The 21113-nt window shown below is 35.6% G+C and overlaps 1 long non-coding RNA gene and 1 pseudogene across 2 annotated transcripts; both read right to left on the bottom strand.

Moving 5' to 3' along the window:
* Positions 1–2042: 2042 nt before the first annotated feature.
* LOC135202048 (uncharacterized) lies at positions 2043–10733 on the bottom strand. Of its 2 annotated transcripts, XR_010311654.1 has the most exons (4): positions 10674–10733; positions 6682–6807; positions 2264–2380; positions 2043–2122 (listed from the first exon to the last, which is right to left on the bottom strand). It is a non-coding gene; the product is annotated as an uncharacterized LOC135202048 (long non-coding RNA). The 2 variants fall into 2 exon arrangements; XR_010311655.1 differs by lacking the exons at positions 2043–2122; positions 2264–2380 and adding an exon at positions 2964–3123.
* LOC135201943 (uncharacterized) lies at positions 6825–7863 on the bottom strand (annotated as a pseudogene).
* Positions 10734–21113: the final 10380 nt, after the last annotated feature.

Here is a 21113-nt window from a genome sequence, read left to right as displayed (position 1 = left end):
TATATAGATATAATTTTAATATATAATATATATAACTATTATATAATAAATAAATAATTTATTATTATAATAATATATATATTTAATATATACCACAATATATAATATATAAATATATATAATAATATATATATATTATATATATAATGTATTAGTAAAATCATTCCTGCAGGTGAATAAAATATAAAATCAATTGTCTACCTGATTTTATTCTACAAAGTATGAAAAGTAACACGGTAAGATACATATAGTTGCCAACTACATTGAGGGGGACTGTTGAGAGGAGGGTTAAATAATATGATGTATAATAAGGAAAATGGCTTGTAGAAGGTTTCAAATAGTTTCGAATAGAAAGAGGATGGAAGTAGTGGGCACCATTTCTGATAATTTTGAAGGTGATGATCGATATTCCATGGAGAGCAGAAAGGTTTTTGAGAGCTTAAAGTGTCAAGATAAGCAAGTTAAAAATAGAAAGTTTTGTTTTGGAAAATGCCAGTGACTGTAAAAAAGATGGACAAATGTGTTGGCTGAAGTTCTTGGGAAACATGTGAAAGAGGTAGTTTAACCTACAGAGTTATGAATAGGTTAGGGAGAGGTTAGTGAGGGGTAAGGAAACTGTACTGAGATCAGGGATAATGGACATGTGGAAAGAACATATGATGAATCACTCCACACAGTTCAGAACATAAGCTATTTAAAATGTGTTTCCATAAAAGGAAATGGAAATACAACTAGATATAATTACACAATTTTGTATATGAATAAGCATGTAGAACCTTTTTATTATTGCACACCTTAGCCTAAAAAATCACTAATTATCTGATGCCTTACTCCCACTCCGAGGGCAGAAGACCAAGAATTTATTGAAATACCCATGATGTTCTATAGACTCATACAGATTCTATTTCTGTCCACAACAATCCACAAATATTTTTCAATATCTCAGTTAACTATTCCACAGGCGTTGGACAAATAATTCATATATGGGGACACTTTACTGTACTGTACCAATTAAAGAAAATGGCTTAACTTATAAAATGCAGTATATAGTAGTACAGATACTTATCATTTACACAAGAATTCATGAGAGGGAGCACAAGTCACAAGCATGTAAGAAAGTTTATAGGGTTATGTAGCATTTTAGGTGTCAGAAAAAGAGGCGGATGGAGAGGCCTCGATCTCCTTTGGTTTTGATCTTGGCTTAAACTTCTCCCATCCTTCCCCATGTGGTGCAAATTTAAGGACGGCCGCAATAGTGTCATCTATCACGATGTCAGCTTCCTGATCTTGTTTGGGCAGAAATCTAATGGCAACACTTGAAGAAAAAAAAAATTAAATATCAAGTATGTGAAGAAAAACAATAGAGAGAATAGCAAAAACAAACAAACAAAATAAAAAAAATACAATTCATAAATAATGAAAAAGAAAGGTATAAAGGAAAACAATACGAAAATATATAAAGCCAATATTAAGAAATACAATCATTCAACCCAGGCACATACCAACATTTAACAGAAAACTAATATTAGTTGCCCAATAGGAAAAAAAAATTAAAAAAAAAAAAAAAAAAAAAAAAAAAAAAAAAAAAAAAAAAAAAAAAAAAAAAAAACTGTGGTCATTGTTGTTAAAACCATCTTTAATATAATTACTTAACTTATTTTAATTCTAAATGGTGTAATTCTATTGGCAACCTGTTTTAGTTTTGTCTTAATCCCTACAAAATAATGTTGAGCAACGAATTGGTAACTGGTATCAGTATAAAAAATATAAAGCTTACCATTGACTTTCTATGAGGCTTTTCTGGGTGTTTTTTTCAAACTGTTCCACCTCCTCTTCAGAAGTCAGAAAGGTGGGGGAAAAGCTGGTTTAGATTTCTCTAGGGCCATCATCAAAAATTTCTATCTCTAACTGCTTCCTTAGTCTTTGCTTACTCAAAAAGATAAATCAAAATAAAAATAATAATAAACCTTTTAAGGAACTGATTGCCCTGCAAGTGTTGATTCCTCACGAAGTCAAGTCTTCTTGTAGACGTCCTGTGGTTCCTGTGGGCTTGTGTGACTGTTATGCTGTCAGTGACTTGAAGACCCAAAATTGACAGGGCATAGAGCCTCTTAAAGTGAATCTGTAATATTACTTACTATCTTAGCATTTACCATTACCTTTTTTAACACACTAATATTCACCTCTATATATTTCTAACCATTGTTTACTCAAACAGCACTGGCTCTGCCCATGACCCACACACAAGCATAGGTATATGTACATTCAGCAATCTCTCTTGAAGGCGTAGCACTTGTAGTAGGACCAACGGAGAGACCAAATCTTTGTGAGGACTGAGTACTTAGTGCTGCAGTAGGATCATCAAGTAGACCAATTTCCTCTGGAATAAAAAATTAATGTTCTCTGTACTATCTATTGTATTTAGCCCAAAATACAAGTGTCCAACTGTGGAGTAGAGGAAAATCATAGGGATGATAAGATGAGAAGAGAACAAAGGGTAGAAGATACAAGTAAATATAGAGCAATACACTTTTACTATAACTAAAATACATAACCATGCCATATATCAAGGTTATTTGCTCCAGTAACACTAATTATCTATATATTAATATAATAATAATAATATAATAATAATAATAATCAATAATAATAATAATAATAAATAATAATAATAATAATAATAAAATAATAATAATAATAATATAAGTAATAATAATAATAATAATAATAATAATAATAATAATATATACAATTTCAGACATATTTACAGTATTTAAAAATTTGGCTAAGATAGTTCACTAGTCATTAAAGTAAACAAATGTAAAATTCTAAACTTAGGTAGAATATTAATCAGAAACAAGTAATGTCCAAGATCGTATGTGTCTATGGCTTTCATAGCTAAGCTGTATTCTAGTGAAGCTGCATTCTAGTGAAAATACACTATCTAGTAACACATATCTCAATAATAGGGTAAGTGAGGTTTTGAATGTGACCTGTCATCTTCCGAAGAGTCATCATATCTCCTCTTGTTGACAGCTTCTCCATCAGTAACCTCAGCAAGTCTAGAAGGTGGTCTAATTTCTCTTTTGCCATCACCTCTCTCCTGGTCTGGAGCCTCCTGGCCTTTCAATGATATGCAGTGTGACAGATTAGGTTAAGCATTATAGGCTAGTGTGCAATAGGCCTAGGCCTATATTAGAGGCAACAATGACAAAAGTATTGGTTTTTGGCAGTACCTGTATGTTTATGGGTACAAATATTTTTCACACAAGACCCCCACTCAGTGTTATGCTAGGTAGACTGTCTGATGATTTCATATTTTGTGAAGGACATAACCAGCCTATTTACATCTTTGTTCTTCTTTTTTTCGGTGAAAGGGAGATAACGAATTTCCGAAGACTTTCAAAGCATATTAACAATAAACCAAATTGAAAAAGGAAAAACACTGGAAACAAAAATCAACATATAGATATATTATATATATATATATATATATATATATATATATAAATATATATGTATATATATATTTATATAGTATATATATATATATATATATATATTACGAAATAGATACTGACCTATATATATAATAAATATAATATTATATATAATTAATATATATAATTTATACCATTATATCGAAATTAGATAACTGACTAAAACTACAGGGGTAATTGCTTTTACCCGATTGACCAGTGACAAGTATGTCTACATTATTTTGTGACCTACCAGGACAGCACGACTTTTGTTGTTGTTGTTTGTTGGTTTATAAAGGCCTTAATGCTTGTAATATGCTCTAATGAAACATATTCCTACTACAATTTACCTGTAAACAACAACAAAATTCCCGCTAAAAACACGGTTCGCCAGCTACAGCTACTCCTCGTAATTCCCGCCATAAACACGGTGCGCCCGCTACTCGTTGTGGCCAAACATCGAACTACTATCGGGGGAGATTTGAATCTCCCATTTAATAATAACAAAAACTTCTTATGATTGACATCAGAGTCCCTGTCCACACGGTCGAGCTTTGCTCTGCAAACTTTGCTCAGTGTGACGTCAGAAACGGAGAAACGGTGAGCAAAACTTCGTATAGGGCTTTCCTAATGTTTATCGAAGTATCGAGACTTTGCCTGCAGCAGTGCTGTTCACTGACGGAAATATTTTTGCTAAACAGATAAAGACGTCACCTACAGAGAAGTTACCGTAAAGCTCAATCTTGTGTAGGACCTTCACAAATAAATAAATAAAGGAAAATAAACAAGTGTTTCCCGTTATTTTACCCTTCATAAAAAATACGTCACGTAAATATGACTTATGGGAACTTTTAAAACCAAATATATTCACATCCTTTATTGTAATGCTGCGGAAATTTCTCAGTCTAGTCTATTATGGAGACAACTTACTAACATTTGACCAATCAGGTGACCAAATTTCATACTATTTTTGTTATAAGTAATAAGTATACTCATAGTTGTTTTGTCTAAAAACCATCCATAAGTTCATCAATAAATAACTGGACTAAGATTATTATAATATATATAATTATATTATAGATATATATATTATATATATATTATATATATATATATACCTATATATACCTATATATATATACATATATATATATATACATATATATCTTATATATAATATATATATATAGATCCACAATATATATATATATATATATATATATATTTACATATATATAATACACATATAATATTATATAATATATATATATGATATAATACATATATACATATTATATTATATATTTATATATATATATATATATATATCTACATATATATATACATATATATATATATATATACTATATATAATATATATATATACTATAGATATACACACATATATATATATATATATATAAATACATATATTTATAGAATATATAATATATATAACAATATATATTAATACATATATATTTATAGAATATATACTATATATATATATACAGACCTACATACATATACATAAAGATTTATATATATATATATATATATATATATATATATATATATATCCTATACATCATACTACATATACATAAAGATATCTATATATTATATAGTATTAATATATATATAACATATATATATACATACATACATCCATACATATACTAAAGATATATATATATCATATATATATTATATGTATATATTTTTTATATATATATTATATACATTGCATATAAAGAATTACTTGTAATTAAGGGTAATCTTATAAACTGACCGATTAAATAAAAGTTTTAAATGCAAATTAACCAGTGTAGAAATATAATTTATATCTTGATGGACCATAATCTCAAAGGATTCAGGAGAGAGGGTTCTCTAATTACCAAGATGAATCTTGGTTGACAAGAGTGGTCGATAACCATACGCTGATAATTAAGGCATGCAGGTGTGTCCTAAGCAACATGTTTTTATAGAAGCTGGCTTGCTTAAAGTCTTAATGTCTTGTAAATAATTATCTTTGTCAGTTTGTTCTTATTTTCTTGTAAATACCTTTTTACAAATGTTTTTTGTATGTTTCATATTCATTTAGTGCATTTCCTTAAAATATTTGTGTTGCTTACTACTTCGTTTACGACACTCATGATATTCTTATAAACTTCGTTGAAGATTAATGTCTTTAGGTTATTTAACTGTATAGATCCTACTAAACCGGATTTGTTCTACTTTTTTATTTAATACATATTTTAACGGTCCTTTTCCGCCGTTACTAAAGATTAAATTCCTTTCTTACCAAACTCTTCACTACCACAAGCTAAGTCCACAATCAGTGGAATAGCTCTCAAATAATAGTGTGTGCAAAAATTAATTCATGGGGGGAAACGAAACGCCACAAAAACACTTAAATTGCATACAAAATATCAAAACAGAAGTTATTCCTGAACCTCGGAATATATATATTAATGAAAACTAATCAACCTGAAATATTTTTAAAACAACACACTTACCCAATTAAGATAGCAAAGATACATCCAAAAGGAGAAGGGGTATTATTTTACTTATGGACATTAATTGCTTTCAACATAAAATATAGGTTTCTGTTGTATTATGATGTGATTTGAATGATTTTGAGGTTTATTTCCATCGCAAATGAATACTTATCCTTCCCCCTATAGATAATAATCTGGGGGAACCTCCTTGGGAAGCGGGGTTTTGGGTGGGGGAGACAAAGTAGGTAAAAACAGGGCAAAATGGAGGAAAAAAAACTAAATATAACACTCAAACATATAAAAATGGACCGGTATACAGGTATACACTTAATTCGAAATACATAAAAACCCTGGAAATGGGAAAACCCGAGCCAAGAATTTTACATGAGAAAATGGCATAAAAATGCACTATATGACCAGTTATTGCACGTCACATTGTAGTTGGGCACTAACCTAACTTTAATTTTCTGACCTAACCTGTCACTGAATATATCTGCACCTGGATGGCGGGGGCTTCGCCCCCACTCCCCCCCCCTTTTTAGGTGGGGCGCCTTGCCCCCCACGCCCCCTATCCTAACCTAACCTAACCTAACGTTTTTCTTGATTTGTATAAGAACTAGGTTACCTTATTAATGTCCATAACTAAAATAATACCTGATCGGTACGGTACCTAATACTACAGAAATAAATATTATACTCACCATTACTCTCAGTCTTACAAGCCTTCACAATGGGGCTGCTGGTCCTCCTCCTCCTCCTCTTCCTCTTCCTGTGGCCCCCTGGGCCGTTACCTCTCTCCTTGAGGAGGGTACAACAATGCAGCAGTTCTACAAAAATAATGTAGTCGCTGATTTTCAGGGTATTGTTTTAAAAATAAACAGCGAGATATATATTGCTTAAAATATTGTGAGGGATTTCCAGGCCGCTTGATCCACTCTTTGAGATCCCTCCAAAGTCTTTCAATATTTTGAGTATGTACCAATGAATTATCAGGGTTTACAAGGTTTTCCGAATGATTCACCGTGTTATGTATATAACCCAAAGATGACAGCTTATTATACGCACGCCACTTGTCGCCTTTAATACTCGAGCCACTCTTTATAATTTCTGGATTAAAGGAATAAGATTTTCAGCTGAGCGTTCTAAAGGCAAAGGCTCCACTAAAGGCAGTATAAAAAATTTCTTGGATTCCCTCTCAATCCCCCCAAAAACCCAAATATCACTGAGAGGACGGCCCCTGTCAAATTTACGTTTGCCAAAATGAGTTTCATCTATTTCTATTATAACACCATCACCACCAATTGGTTCTTGATTATCAAAATAATATTCAGCAACTTCACAACAAAAACTACGCCAATCAACACTGGTTGCTCTACTAATTTTAAGAGAATCTATTACAGTATGATGGTTCCACAATTTATTGACCCAATGATAAATAAATAATAGCTTCCAAGCATGAAGATGAGTACCATCTAAAAAGGTACCTTTATAATCTGAAACTTGATACCAACATCGCCGGCGTTTCTTTGTTTTAGCAATCACCACAGTAGAACTACAATACCAAATATGCTCATCTTCCCTAAAAAGCAATGGTTCTGACACTTAGGACACTGAACACTCAAAGGTAACACAGAATGTTGACGGAAAAAATCATATGCATATTTTGCATGTTCGGGATATGCACCACCATGATATTTGCCTATTACCCAAAAATAATCGAGCTCACAAGAGTCACACAACTGAATTTCAATATCCTTACCTTTAAACTGATGGCGGAAAAGAAAATCCTTGGTCTGTTGGAACCGTATTGTTTTCTGATTGGTTAACAATGAAAACGTCATAAATTGACAGCTAGTTACATAAAGTGTGACAATTGACGTCATCTCTTTAACGAGTACCAACCAAACCATAGTATTTTGGAGAGAATCAGGTATGTTTGTAGATGACAGTTGTAGATTGGCTAATTGTCGAAACAGTGGCCTGAAGCACCTGTTTTCGAATGGCAAAACGTCAAAAGTATTACGTAATTCTAAAAACGTTTGTTATTGGCTAAAATCAATAAGAGTTAAGCCACAAGAGATGATACAGGTGATATGAGTGGTTGTCGATAACAAATAAAGAAATGAACAAACTCAGGATACTGATGATTGGTGTAGAAGGCAAATATTAAGACGTCATAAAATTGCTTCCAATAACAGAAGTTGAAAGGTGGAGCCAACAACCAAAACAGATTGGTTCTATGCGTACGCATTGAGAAGATAAATTTACCACCCACTAGAATGAGATTTACGAAGCTTCTACCTAGTAGAATGAGATTTACAGAGCTGCCCGTGCCCATGAAAAGAATATCATTGGACTTGAACTTTTTCAGGTGAACTCGCTAACGTTTTTCTTGATTTTTATAAGAACTAGGCATTTGCGACAGATAATATTATACAGAAATACTACAAAACACTTCCTTAACATAGTGAACTAAGTTAAAATACGCTACATTATTAATGTCCATAAATAAAATAATACCATGTCTTGTATTGAGAGTTGATGTTGTGTATTGCAAGTTAATGTCGTGAATTGCAACTTGATGTCTTGTATTGCAAGTTAATGTTGGAAATTGCAAGTTAATGTCTTGCATTGCAAGTTAATGTAATGATGCTAAAAACACGGAATTTACATATGGACACCGCCAATGCAAATATCAGGCATTCCTTTCGACCTATCCTCAGTTATAATTTCCTCAGTAAATGCTTTAACAAAATTATAGTCCAATAACCACATTTACTTACCTAATCTACGACGAAGATAATACGTAAAAATCAGAGACATTCACCTTTATTTATCAAGAGTGACCTTACCAAGTATACCACACCATAATGGCCTAGATATCCAGCAGTTGTTTACGTGACTTTAAATCTTTTTAATCTCGCTACTTTGAACACTTGGCACCAACTCTGCCTATATGAAATGAAATACAGCACAGAAACCAAATACCATTGGTGCCCCGAGTCACATTACGGTGTAAATGACATCAAAATGATTAGAATTTTTTCCAGACCTTCAAGGTTTGGCGGCAGCCATTAGCACTGATACGTCCACCTCGTCTCGAGCAAGAAAGACGAATAACCTGTCAAGTCAGTAGACGTAACTACGGCGGTGGACTTTGTCGGAAACTAGACTTACGTTAATTACCGTCAGATTTTTCTTTACATAACGACCAGTGAAATGAGAATGAAATACGTGCAGCACCATTTATATTCAAAACGGTGATTCAAATTTTGAGAAACTGAAAAGTGGCCTTTGAATTGTTCCCGGTGTTTTAACAGAGAGAGAGAGAGAGAGAGAGAGAGAGAGAGAGAGAGAGAGAGAGAGAGCACTCAATAAATTCTTAATATAATCCCCTTTAGAATCGAAGGGATCGCGGATTATCTTCTTCGAAATCCCGGGCTACTGAAACAATAGGTGGGCGTGGCAGAGGCTTCGAGCTGTCAAAACTCGCAAACGGCCAATGAAAGACTCATTGGAAAGCTTTCTCTTCATTTCTGATAGACACAGAGATGCACTAATGCTATAAAGCTTGTTTTTAACGTGTGCTTGTGTAAAATTTTCCGCAACTATCACCAATGGATCCTACCCAACGAGAACCTGAGGCATAAATTGATGCTACATACAAGCGTCATTATGCGCTTTTAGTGACCATAATTCAAAGCGTAATAATACTACTGCAATCACCTCAAACTGATCACTTTAAATAGTGCCCAGAACCTGGATTCGTAACCACGCCTTTAAATACAAGAAATATAAGTTGGGTCTTACTGAAAGCCTTCATCGTCCGCCACCGGGTAATCCGGCAATGGACCCCTGATCACGGTTGATCCCCTATTTAAGCAGAAAGTTGCGAATTCGTTATGATTATTCGCTATTTAAACAATGTTGCAAATTCGTGATGATTATTCCCTATTTAAACAGAATGCTACAAATTCGTGATAATTATTCAGCAGGTAGTTAGTCTAGTCACCTTAATTACAGACTGACAGATAAATTAAGCTACGAATTGGTGATCCTGGTTCAGCGATACTTGGCCGTTGATTACCGATGATAGCCAAATTGAGCAGCTGCAAAAATACCTTGATTTTCGTGTATTTTTATAAACAAATAATGGCACTTAAGGGTAGTTTCATCTCAAGCCTTGCTATCAGATTTCCATCTCTTGAATATTGTGTTTTACTCCTAGATAATTCTTTTAAACTGTACCCTATCATACTTTTCATTTTAGTGATTCATAGCACCGCGATTCGCTACACTTGGCTCTTCTCAACATTACCCAAGACAGAAAACGTCTGTCTGACATCGTCTGTGTCGGTTCAAAGAGTCCAGATATAGTACACAGGAGGCCTCTTTACACCTTTAGCACTTTAGTCAAATTATGACGAAAGTTTTGCTATGGGCCCCGAACCACAAATATGTCCAAGGTCCTCAGAATCTACAGAGATTCGCCACAAGTCAATTTTTCATAAAGTATACTACAACGGCCGTCCAGCTTCTACAGTCTTCACGCCCTCCAGAAAAATTTGCATTAGTGCCAGAATTCTCAATTCTGTGCCCACAATACCCCCTTTCCATGACAGTCTTAAGATTCCAGATGGTTGTTCTAACCCACAACATCAAGAATACGACCAAGAAACTCTTATATTCTTACCAGTTCTTAGCTCTTGTTTAGGAAGGAACCTCCTCCGACCTGTCACGACTACACTGAGCCTTCTACTATCAGGGAAGGAATTGCTTTGGCCAATCAGAGGCCTCCACAGCACACATTTCCATCGCCCTCTCTCATTGGATCAAAGCTTCGGTTTTTGGGCACAGCTTTTTCGTAAACGATCTCCCATTGGCCGGGAGTCACCCCCTTTATCCCCAGGGGAGGGACCACACACACAGCCTCCTTAAACAACAAACACGAACGTTAATAGCAAGCAAACGGTTATTATACTCGAGAGGAGGTCAAACGACAAGTGAGACTTACAACACTGGGTTTCACAAATGAAGTCAAAACAAAATTTACTCTTTTTAAGAATGATACGCAATGAAAAAGGATCACATACTGACGATATATATATATATATATATATATATATATATATATATAATATATGTATGTATATGTATATATATATATATATATATATATATATATATATATATATGTATATATATATATATATATAATATATGTGTGTGTGTGGTGTGTGTGTGTGTGTGTGTGTGTGTGTGTGTATGTATGTATATATATATATACAGGGTGATTAAAAAAGAATGACCCTATTTCATGATTAAATATTTTATGAAGGAAAAATAGCAAAAAATAAAACTTATAATACAAGTATTCTACTAACAGTCAAGTGTTATTTCACATGTTACAAGTGTTCAATATGACCACCCCTTGCAACACGAACAACATCAATACGTTATGAGAATTCTTCCCAAACACGTTGAGCACATCAGGATCAATTGAATTGATCGCTGTTGTTATTCGATGTTTTAAGTTTTCCAGGTCAGTTGGCAATGGCGGAACATCGAATAACAACAGCGATCAATTAAATTGATCCTGATGTGCTTCAACGTGTTTGGGAAGAATTCTCATATCGTACTGATGTTGTTCGTGCTGCAAGGGGTGTTCATATTGAGCACATATAATAACGTGAAATAAAACTTGACTGTTAGTAGAATACTTGTATTGACGGTGCATCCGATTGGGAGTGTGTTCAGTTTGACATTCAAGGCATCTGTGTACGTATTAAACAGGTATGGAGAGAGAATGCCCCCTTGCCGAAGCCCGTTTAGGGAGCCGAATGTGTACGATAATACGTTACCCCATTTGACACAGAATTGCAGTGGAGAACTAGCAATGTAAAATGCCAATTAGATATAGGGGTGTGCTCCTTTTATGCAGCTTCAGGAAGAGCTTCAGGTCGTTTACTCTGTCAAATGCTTTTCTCACATCTACAAAACAAAGGAAAACAGGAGAGGCTGATGATAGGTAGTAGTTCAGCCATTCTTTCAGTATGTAGATGCAGGTGTCGGTTGAGTGGTTTGCCTTAAACCCGAACTGGTTGTCAGTGGTGTGTAGAAAGGGGAGAAGTCTCACTCGAAGAACCGACTCAAGTATCTTCGACGCGATTGTTGTGATTGCAATCAGCCGGTAGTTCCCAGGGTCAGCTGCATCCTTTAGCTTGTTTTTGATTAATGGTATCAAGTGAACTAAGAGTAGGGAGTCTGGAAGAAACTGGTGAATTATGCACGCATTGAATAAGGCAGCTAGCAAAATGTAAATTATCGGATGGCAGAATTTGAGGGCCTCTGCAGGAAGATTATCACAGCCGGGCGATTTGTTATTAGGTAGGCTGTTTAAGGCACGCTGATGTTACTTGGCGTAATACGGTCTGCAAAATGAAATTGAATGTTGTCAGTAAGGAGATTATCTACATCCCTTCGGGAATCTTGATCATTTATGCAATTCAAGATATTGTTGAAGTGATCGCCCCACATAGCTACTAGCTTCGTCTCCGGCTGCTTCCCCTACTCTCTGTGATAGTTTTTAGTTTTGGGATTTAAGGACTGGATATCTTTCCAAAGACGAGGATAATCACCAGATTCTAAGTTTCTAGACATTGCATCGGCTCTTAGTTGTTTTTCATTTAACCTGCAGTGCTTAAGAGCAAGTTTGAACTGCGCTCTCCCCTGTCTCATTAGTAATGCAGTGTGCCCTTCCCTGGGGCTACCATTTTGCCTCCACAGTAAAAAACATTTTTCGTGAGTATGTATACAGATCTTTAACCAAGTCATTCCATCCAAGTATATTACGAGAATTACCTTGACGAAATCTATAGGCAGTCCTGCCCGAAGCAAGCATAGCGGAGATTATGTTCGAATAGAATTCATTCAGATCCCTCTTGTGGTGGTCATTTCTACAATTTGTGTTAGTACAAAGTAAGCATATCCGGTTGAACTATTGACCGCAACCTGGTTTCCGTGGTCACCCTAAAGTATCTGGTTTTCTGTTGGTTTTGAAAATCCCAGTTTACCGCTGGTGGGCGATCAGTTAGGGGGTTCACGGTAGGGAGGGATGGGATACTGAATGACACCTGTAATGGGATGTGATCGTAGCCCGTTGCAAGATCATAGCGAATATTGCAGGTCATAATAGAATCATGAAGTTGTGGAGATGTGATGCAGTGGTCCAGCCAGGAGGTTGTAATAGTGCCCGCTCTATTATGTACATATGAATAGGAGGAGGGAGGGAGGAGCATTACATCGTTTAGGATTTTAGAGTTCCCTACTGTCACTTGAAGCCCCAGCAATCTGTCACTCCTGTAGGTCATCACCTTTATCGTATTGTCTAACGATTTGTGCCACAGGAAAGAAAGGCCCCCTTTCGGGCGACCGGCTATGATTTGATCTGTAACTTGCATCGATGAAGTCGAGAAGGTTCTGAAGTCTTCATGAATTGAATCGCAGATGGCAAGGTCATGTGGCCAGAGGAGCGTTTCTTGCAATGCAATGATGCCTTTGAAGTTTTTGCAGAACATGTTTAGGAGAGGAATGTTCCGCTTGAGGCCAAAAATATTCCAAGAGATTATGTTTAATGTATCCATGGCTACTCATATAATGAAAAAGACTTTCCTGACGTAAGCAGGCAAAGAAATTATAATAAATCAGAGAAGGATAGTGGTGATAATAGAGATCAAATAAGAGAAGGAAATAACATTGAGGGACAAGAGGTAAGTGATAGACAAAGAGGAATTGATATTAGTGAAGATGAAACTGATGTATACACAAATAGTGAAGCTGACAAAGGTCCAAGAGGAAATACTCAGGGAAACCAAGAAAGTAAAAAAATAAGTAAGGAAGGTGGATGGAACTTTGCTGATTCTGTCTGAACCTTTACTATTCTCGGTGTAACCTTTGACTCGCATCTAACTTTGCAGAGATATCTAATGAAAGTTCCAGCAAATGCTCCACGAAAGTTAGGTGTTGTTCATAAGGCCTCATATATTTATAACTTTGCAACCTGTATTAGGTAATTTTTCGTTCCTTTACTAAAATACTGTTCTCCGGTGTGGCTGTCTGCTTCTGCCAGATATTTATCTCTTTTAGACAGATTGGTTCGTGGTGGCAGGTTTCTGTTTCCTGACCGAAGCAGTTGTGTTCTCTTGTTTTCCATTTTTCCTTAAGTTGTAATTCACATTCACAATTGATCCCTGATTCCTTTTTCCTGCTGAGATGTTTGTATGGTGTTTTTACGTTGCATGGAGCCAGTGGTTATTCAGCAACGGGACCAACGGCTTTATGTGACTTCCGAACCACGTCGAGAGTGAACTTCTATCACCAAAAATACACATCTCTCACTCCTCAACGGAATGGCCGAGAATCGAACCCGCGACCACCGAGGTGGAACGCAAATACCATACCAACTACGCCGCTGAGGCGCTTTTCCTGCTGAGAGCAATTAGTTTCGCTGAACAGCAACACCAATATGCAATAAATGTGCCTCACTGTCGAACTTCTCAGTTCCAGAGGTCTTTTATTCATCGCTCCGTTAGAGAGTGGAACAGCCTCCCAAAGGTTGCCATGCAATTGTAAATTCAGAAATTCAAGAGAAACTCCAATGCAATACTATCCTAATGCTATTCTTCTTGCATTTTAATGCATTTTAATCTAACCATTTAAGGAGCATGACTGGTAGCAGAACTCATGAGGATACAAAAACACCACCATCACAACCAACCCAACAGAAAACAAAACAGCAACTGCATTGGAAAAGGCTCCTGGAAAAACAAGTCATGGTGATGAGATCTGATTTGAGTAAACTGAAAGAGTTGGCAGAAAAGAGGCTAAGAAACAAGAAAACAAGGGAGGAACTGATGGAGAAATACAAAGTACAGGAGAAGGGACTAAACAACACAATAGAAGATAATTATAAAACAGAGGCTTAAAGTCAAAACACATCAGATCCAATGGTAATACATACATAGTACATACATACACACACAACACACACACACACACACATATATATATATATATATATATATATATATATATATATATATTTCATTGTGGACTCTTGTCCTAGCATTTTATGATAGTAACTTTGATATTTCACTATATATATATATATATATATATATATATATATATATATATATATATATAGATGAAATATCAAAGTAATATCATAAATGTTAGGACAAGAGTCCACAATGAAATTTTTATTACAATACATAGTATATTACCTAACACATATACATATATATACATATATGTACATTTAAAATTCCTATATGGATATAAATTGTGTATTTCTGTGTGTAATCAGAAATGGCGTCCAAACTCAAAACATCTTATTGTAATGCACAGACGGCCAAAATGCAACTGGGGTAAACACTGAAAGTTTGCCTCTAAAATATATTTCCAAACTTGGCTAAACTCTAAAAGGTAAGAGTAGAACATTTTATTGATTGGCATTAGCTTAAGTGGGAGGTTGGAAGTCGTTAAAAAAATCATTATCAAATCCGATTTTTTTTAAAATGTGACAAGTACGGACAATAAAAGTTAAATCATAAGGTTTGACATCTTACGTATTATGTAAAATTTATGGAAAGACCTATTCACCCAAACTTACATATCAACGCCCGCCACGCCCCCCCCCCCACCCCCACCCGCCCCAGAAGTGAGGTAGTGTCCTCAGTGGACTACACGCGGTGCACTGTAGGTATTACTTTAAGGCTTTTTGCAGCGTTTTGCCATTTTGGCTTATGTTTTATCTTCCATTTCATGCCTAAAACATATTTCATCAAATTAGGTTAAATGACAACAAAGGACTAAGCTATTTCGTTAATATGGAAAGGAATTCTGCCTTTTCAAAGCGACAGGAGACCGCAAGCCTCCGCCAAGACCAAGCAATCTCATTCGATGTTAGTCCTTAATCCTCAGAATTAACATTTCTCTCTCTCTCTCCCAAATTCCGGACATTTATCGACAGTCAAAGAGACGAAGACAAAGATCAAATTCTCCTAATAAAAATCCTCTAATAACTTCTTGTAATACTGCTCAGAAACAGACGAACAAAAACACGCAGAACCATAAATATAACCTCCTTGATTTAGTCAATAACCCAAGAATAGGAAAAGGTCCTTGACTTCAGAAAACATTGTTGGAAAGGCCTTTGACACAGTACTGGATAATGGAATTTAACGGTGGTACTTTGTCTTGTGATCTACGCGTCACTTACTCCGAGGTGCTATAGTACCAAGGCTAGTACCTATAATCACGGTCTGGTATGGTGAATGCACGGTCGAGCTACACCGCGGGAGAATGTAAAGCAAACACTCTTTAATTCTCCCCCTGCCTGCAAATTGAACCCCGGGGCAAGTCCTCTCCAAAAATTTTATTTCCGGGCTCTTTGAAGCCACTGCAATGCCGTCCCATTCACGGGGCATATTAAACGTATAACCTGTCTCTCTCTGTTTCCGGTTATTAAACGGTATTCACTATGACTCTTGGTGCAGGGGCCGGGCAAAGAGGTATGAAGCTATTTTCCAGTCGTATTGTTCGGGGCATTTGCAAATTCTCTGGGGTATTTATTGATAGTGCCAAGATACTTTCTGCTTTATTGCTTCGTACTAAGAGTAAGTTGGTATCCACTTTCAATTAACCAAACTTGCAGGTTCTGTTGCTCAGTTATTTAAGTCTTTAAACGAACATTTATCTCTGTATTATTGAAAACCCTCCCCCCACTTCCTTTATTTATTGTATTTATTTATTTATTTGCCTAATCTGCTCTAGTATCTCATTCATTTTTCGAACGAACCACTACGGAAAAACAATGCAATCTACATAGGCCTAATTCACATCCTACTACTCCTCCCCTCCCTTCTTCCTACTCATCCTCTCCTTTACTCTCCCCTACTCATTCTCCCCATCCCTCCCTCCTACTCCTTCTCCCTCCCTCTCCCCCAATCACACTACACCCTCTTCCATCAACCCCCCAAAAAGCTTAAGTCTAATGCATCCACAAATTTCGCGATGCATTTAACGAGAGAAAGAGAGAGTGAGAGAGACAGGATTATCATTCCATTCTCTTCATCTCTTCTGCAAACATTGCGAACAGATTTTCAATGGAGAAAAAAAAATGGCACTAGCTGAGCAAATGCGTTCCTTAATTACAACCTTCAATACCGGCTCGTGTGAGTTTATAGTCTATGATGGCTTCGGGGAATGGTACGATGGACTTGGCTCGTTTAGAGCACTTAATGTATTGTCTGGAAGATCCCCTGGAATATTTGGTTCCCTGGAGACAGTATTAAGTGATGCGTCTTCTAAATGTTATTGATAATTTAGGGTACAGTCCAGGTGAGCGGCTTCTTTCAAAGAGCTTTGCTAGTTAGTATGAGAATATTGTTTAACGTTAAGATGAGAGGAGGAGAGAAGCGAGAGAGCGAGAGAAGAGAGAGAGAGAGAGAGAGAGAGAGAGAGAGAGAATTCAGGGCACAGTCTCGGTGATCAGTTTCTCAATAAGTTTCAGTTATTATGAGACTATTGTTTGTATGTGCGTGTGTGTATGTGAGAGAGAGGGAGAGAGAGAGATAACCCAGAAGCAACATAGAAGGAAAATAATTTTTTCAACGAGCAAAAAGTAAATCTAAAGATAAAAACTTAAAAGTAAGCCTTTCATTAATACATTTGAAAAACTAATCTCCATAATGAATTCAAAATAATTATCTTGATAAAGCTTAAAAAAAAGTCCTTCTACTCAATCTTTATTGCTCTAAACTGCATAATATAACAAAAGCCAAATCGTTCATATAATAACCTGGAGGAATAGTTCTAGATATTGGACCATTGTCCGCATGACAAATATCTTGTACAGGATGTTCATCAAGGGACATAGCATACTTGAAGAAACTATTCCTCTTTCTGCAAGCCCATCTTCTAGATTATTCCTTCAGATTGGGGGGATATCTAGGAGAATAGATCTATATATTGGACCATTGTCCGCATGACAAATATCTTGTACAGGATGTTCATCAATGGACATAGCATACTTGAAGAAACTATTCTTCTCTCTGCAAGCCCAACTTCTAGATTATTCCTTCAGATTGGGGGGAGATCTGAAAGAATAGATCTAGATATTGAAACCTTGTCTGCATGACAAACATCTTGTATAAGATGTTCATCAAGGTACAGAACATACTTGAAGAAACTATTCTTCTTTCTGCAAGCCCATCTTCTAGATTAGTCCTTCAGATTGGTGGGATATCTCAAAGAATAGAACTCGATATTAGACACTTGTCCGCATGACAAATATCTTGTACAAGATGTTCATCAAGGGACATAGCATACTAGAAGAATCTATTCTTCCTTCTGCAAAGCCCATCTTCTAGATTATTCCTTCAGATTAGTGGGATATCTGAAAGAATAGATCTAGATATTGGACCCTTGTCCGCACGACAAATATCTTGTACAAGATGTTCATCAAGGGACATAGCATACTTGAAGAAACTATTCTCCTTTCTTCAAGCCCATCTTCTAGATTATTCCTTCAGATTGGTGGGGTATCTGAAAGAATAGATCTAGATATTGGACACTTGTCACCATGACAAATATCCTGTACAGGGTGTTCATCAAGGTACATAGCATACTTGAAGAAACTATTCTTCTTTCTGCAAGCCCATCTTCTAGATTATTCCTTCAGATCAGTGGGATATCTGAAAGAATAGATCTAGATATTGGACCACTGTCTGCATGACAAATATCTTGTACAAGATGTTCATCAAGGGACATAGCATACTTGAAGAAACTATTCTTCTTTCTGCAAGCCCATCCTCTAGATTATTCCTTTGGAAAGGTGGGATATCTGAAAGAATAGATCTAGATATTAGACTATTGTACGCATGACAAATATCTTGTACAAGATGTTCATCAAGGGACATAGCATACTTGAAAAAACTATTCTTCTTTCTGCAAGCCCATCTTCTAGATTATTCCTTAAGATTGGTGGAATATCTAAAAGAATAGATCTAGATATTGGACACTTGTCCGCATGACAAATATCTTTTACAAGATGTTCATCAAGGGACATAGCATACTTGAAGAAACTATTCTTCTTTCTGCAAGCCCATCTTCTAGATTATTTCTTCAGATTGGTGGGATATCTGAAAGAATAGATCTAGATATTGGACGATTGTCCGCATGACAAATATCTTGTACAAGATGTTCATCAAGGGACATAGCATACTTGAAATGGAACAAATTTATTCATCTTTCTGCCAAGCCCATACTTCTAGATTATTTCTTCAGATTGGTTGGGATATTCCCTGAAAGAATAGATTTCTAGATATTGGAGTAACGATTGTCCTGCATGGACAAATATCTTGTACAAAGTGTTCAATTACAAGGAATTAAGCAACCTTTGAAGGAAATTATCATCTTTGCAAGCCCATGCTTCTTAGGATTATTCATTCCAGGTATTGGTGGGATATTGAAAGAAAATAAGATGTATTGATATTGGACCATTGTCTGCATGACAAAAATCTTGTTCAAGATGTTCATCAAGGGACATAGAATACTTGAAAAATCTATTCCTCCTTCAGCAATGCCCATCTTCTAGACTATTCCTTCAGAATAGGGGTTTATCTGAAAGACTAGATCTAGATATTGGACCAGTGTCCACATGACAAATATCTTGTACAAGATGTTCATCAAGGGACATAGCATACTTGAAGAAACTATTCTTCTTTCTGCAAGCTTTTCCTCTAGATTATTCCTTTGGAATGGTGGGATATCTGAAAGAAAAGATCTAGATATTAGACTATTGTACGCATGACAAATATCTTGTACAAGATGTTCATAAAGGGACATAGCATACTTGAAGAAACTATTCTTCTTTCTACAAGCCCATCTTCTATATTATTCCTTCAGATTGGTGGGATATCTGAAAGAATAGATCTAGATATTGGACCATTGTCTGCATGACAAATATCTTGTTCAAGATGTCCATCAAGGGACATAGCATACTTGAAGAATGTATTCCTCCTTCAGCAAAGCCCTCTTCTATAGACCGAATATTCCTTAGAATAGGGTTTATCTGAAAGAATAGATCTGATATGGAACACCAATTTGTACCGCATGACAAATATTCTTTGTACAAGATGTTCATTTCAGGGACTAGCATACTTGAAGAAAACTTTTCTATTTTCTGGCAAAACCACCATCTTCTAGATTATTCCTTCAGATTGTGGGATAATCTGAAAGAATAGATCAAATAATGGACATTGCTGCATGACAAATATCTTTGTTCAAGATGTCCATCAAGGGAACATAGCCATACTTGAAGAAATGCTATTCCTCCTTCAGCAAAGCCCATCTTCTAGACTATTCCTTTAGAATAGGGAGTTTAGCTGAAAGAATAGATCTAGATATTGGACACTTGTCCGCCATGACAAATAAATACTTGTTTTTTACCAAGAAGATGTTCATCAAGGGACAAATAGCATACTTGAAGAAAACTATTTCATTTTCTGCAAACCTCAATCTTCTATTCTAGATTATTCCCTTCAGATTGGTGGGATATCTTAAAAGAATAGCTAATAGATATTGGACCCTTTTGTCCTCATGACAAATATCTTGTACAGATGTTCATAAAGGACATAGCTACATGTAGAAACTATGAAACTATTCTTCTTTCTGCGAACCCATCTTTCTAGATTTATTCCTTCGATTTGGGAGTTCGAAAGAATAGATCCTAAATATTGAAACCTGTCTGCATGACAAATTCTTGGACAAGAATGTTCCAATCAAGGGAACAGAGCATACTTAAAAAACTATTTCTTCTTTCTGATAGCCTCTTCTTGATTATTCCTTCAGATCGGTGGGAATATCGGAAAAATGATAATATTGGACCCTTGTCCTTCATGACAAATATCTTGTACCAAATATTCTCAAGGGACCTAGCTCCTAGAAGAAACATTCTTCCTTCTGCAAAGCCCCATCCTCCTAGATTAATTCCTTCCAGATTGGTGGGATATCTGAAAGAATAGATCTAGATTATTGGACCACTGTCTGCATGACAAATATCTTGTAC

Source organism: Macrobrachium nipponense, chromosome 30, assembly GCF_015104395.2.
Source record: "Macrobrachium nipponense isolate FS-2020 chromosome 30, ASM1510439v2, whole genome shotgun sequence".
Lineage (NCBI taxonomy): Eukaryota > Metazoa > Arthropoda > Malacostraca > Decapoda > Palaemonidae > Macrobrachium > Macrobrachium nipponense.
Note: the sequence above shows the minus strand (reverse complement) of the source record. Positions and strands in the feature narration are given on the sequence as shown.